A 3315-nucleotide genomic window follows, 5' to 3' on the forward strand; every position below is an offset into this window, starting at 1 on the left:
GTTTTATGGACTTCTATCAGAAGATCTTTTTCAGTTCTTAACTAAATTCTTGCAGATCAGTGATACTGTTAAGACCAATGGGGTTGACTCCGAGGTCTACAGGCTCATGCTTTTCCCGTTTGATGTAAGAGACAGAGCTAGAATATGGTTGGACTCTCAACCTAAAGATAGCCTGAACTCTTGGGATAAGCTGGTCACGACTTTCTTAGCCAAGTTCTTTCCTCCTCAAAAGCTTAGCAAGCTTAGAGTGGATGTTCGAAATTTCAAACAGAAAGAAGGTGAATCCCTCTATGAAGCTTGGGAGAGATATAAGCAACTGACCAAAAAGTGTCCTTCTGACATGCTTTCAGAATGGACCATCCTGGATATATTCTATGATGGTCTGTCTGAATTATCAAAGATGTCATTGGACCATTCTGCAGGTGGATCTATTCACCTAAAGAAAATGCCTGCAGAAACTCAAGAACTCATTGACACGGTTGTAAATAACCAGTTCATGTATACTTCTGAAAGGAATCCTGTGAGTAATGGGATGCCTCAGAGGAAGGGAGTTCTTGAAATTGATACTCTGAATGCCATATTGGCTCAGAATAAAATATTGACTCAGCAAGTTAATATGATTTTTCAGAGTCTGAATGGATTGCAAGCTGCATCCAACAGTACTCAAGAGGCATTTTCTGAAGAAGAAGCTTATGATCCTGAGAACCCTGCAATAGCAGAGGTGAATTACATGGGGAACCCTATGGAAATACCTATAATCCCTCATGGAGAAATCATCCAAATTTCTCATGGAAGGATCAACAAAAGCCTCAACAAGGCTTTAATAATGGTGGAAGAAACAGGTTTAGCAATAGCAAGCCTTTTCCATCATCCTCTCAGCAACAGACAGAGAATTCTGAGCAGAATCCATCTAGCTTAGCAAATATAGTCTCTGATCTATCTAAGGCCACTCTAAGTTTCATGAATGAAACAAGGTCCTCCATCAGAAATTTGGAGGCACAAGTGGGCCAGCTGAGTAAAAGAGTCACTGAAACTCATCCTAGTACTCTCCCAAGCAATACAGAAGAGAATCCAAAAAGAGAGTGCAAGGCCATTACCTTACTTGGTGTGGCCGAACCCAGAGAGGAGGAGGAGGATGTGAATCCTAGTGAGGAAGACCTCCTGGAATGCTCAGTGACCAATAAGGAGTTTCCCTTTGAGGAACCAAAGGAATCTGAGGCTCATCTAGAGACCATAGAGATTCCATTAAACCTCCTTTTGCCCTTTATGAGCTCTGATGAGTACTCATCCTCTGAAGAGGATGAAGACATTACTGAAGAGCAAGTTGCTAAATACCTTGGTGCAATCATGAAGCTGAATGCCAAATTATTTGGTAATGAGACTTGGGAAGATGAACCTCCCTTGCTCACCAATGAACTGAATGCATTGGATAGGCATAAATTACCTCAAAAGAAACAAGATCTTGGTAAATTCTTAATTCCCTATAACATAGGCACCATGACCTTTGAGAAGGCTCTGTGTGACCTGGGGTCAGGCATAAACTTAATGCCACTCTCTGTAATGGAGAAACTTGGGATCTTTGAGGTGCAAGCTGCCAGAATTTCATTGGAGATGGCAGACAACTCAAGAAAATAGGCTTATGGACAAGTAGAGGACGTGTTAGTAAAGGTTGAAGGCATTTACATCCCTACTGATTTCATAATCCTAGATACTGGGAAGGATGAGGATGAATCCATCATCCTTGGAAGACCCTTCCTAGCCACACCAAGAGCTGTGATTGATGTGGACAGAGGAGAATTGGTCCTTCAACTGAATGAGGACAACCTTGTGTTTAAAACTCAAGGATCTCCTTCTGTAACCATGGAGAGTAAGCATGAAAAGCTTCTCTCACTGCAGAGTCAACCAAAGCCCCCACATTCAAACTCTAAGTTTGGTGTTGGGAGGTCCCAACAATGCTCTGAACATCTGTGAGGCTCCATGAGAGCTCACTGTCAAGCTATTGACATTAAAGAAGCGCTTGTTGGGAGGCAACCCAATGTTATTTAATTATATCTATTTATTTTCTATTGTTATTTTATGTTTTTTTTTAGGTTGATGATCATGTGGAGTCACAAAAACTACTTAAAAATCAAAAAAAGAATGAAAAACAGCAGTAAAAATAGCTCACCCTGGAGGAAGAACTTACTGGCGTTTAAACGCCAGTAAGAAGCATCAAACTGGCGTTTAACGCCAGAAAGAAGCATCAAGCTGGCGTTAAACACCAGAAACAAGCACCAGATTGGCGTTTAACACCAGAACAGAGAATAGAAGTGGCGTTAAATGCCAGAAACAGGCTACATTTGGGCGTTTAACGTCAAAAACAAGCAGCAAGCTGGCGTCTAACACCAGACATGCATGCTAAGGGCATCTTACACGCCTAATTGGAGCAGGGATGTTAAGTCCTTGACCCCACTGGATCTGTGGATCCCACAGGATCCCCACCTACCCCACCTCTTCTTCTCTCCTCTTCACACCTTTTCATAACACTCTTCCCCAAAATCACCTCCATTACTCCTCCAAAACCATCATACAACCCACCTACATCCACCCACTCAAATTCAAACCATCACTCCTTCTTTTTCACACATCATAACCACCTAAAACCCTCCTTGGCCAAACCACTCACACTTCTCCATCTCATCTATTTTCTTCTTTTTCTACTCCCTCTTCTCTTCTTTTGCTCGAGGACGAGCAAACCTTCTAAGTTTGGTGTGGTAAAAGCATTGCTTTTTATTTTTCTATAACCATTTATGACACCTAAGGCTAGAGAAACCTCTAGAAAGAGGAAAGGGAAGGCAAAAGCTTCCACCTCTGAGTCATGGGAGATGGAGAGATTCATCTCAAAAGCTCATCACTAAGAAAAGGATGGAGCAAACAAGAGATCATGGACCTCAACAAGAGCATGAGGAAATTCTTGACCATGAAATCCCTGAGATGCCTCAAGGGATGCACTTCCCTCCACAAAGCTGTTGGGAGCAAATCAATACTTCCCTAGGAGAATTAAGCTCCAACATGGGACAACTAAGAATGGAGCACCAAGAGCACTCCATCATCCTCCATGAGATTAGAGAAGATTAAAGAGCTATAAGGGAGGAGCAACAAAGACAAGGAAGAGACATAGAGGAGCTCAAGAGCACCATTGGTTCTTCAAGAAGAGGAAGACGTCACCCTCACTAAGGTGGACCCATTCCTTAATCTCCTTGTTCTTATTTTCCTGTTTTTTGTTTACTATGCTTTATGTTTATGTTTGTGTCTTATTACATGATCATTAGTATT

At 41.9% G+C, this 3315-nt stretch overlaps 1 non-coding gene across 1 annotated transcript; it reads right to left on the minus strand.

The window, feature by feature from the left end:
- Positions 1 to 238: 238 nt before the first annotated feature.
- On the minus strand, positions 239 to 346 carry LOC148546266 (small nucleolar RNA R71). The gene has a single exon (XR_015902141.1). It is a non-coding gene; the product is annotated as a small nucleolar RNA R71 (small nucleolar RNA).
- Positions 347 to 3315: the final 2969 nt, after the last annotated feature.

Source organism: Arachis ipaensis, chromosome B9, assembly GCF_059453495.1.
Source record: "Arachis ipaensis isolate K30076 ecotype BB chromosome B9, ASM5945349v1, whole genome shotgun sequence".
NCBI lineage: Eukaryota > Viridiplantae > Streptophyta > Magnoliopsida > Fabales > Fabaceae > Arachis > Arachis ipaensis.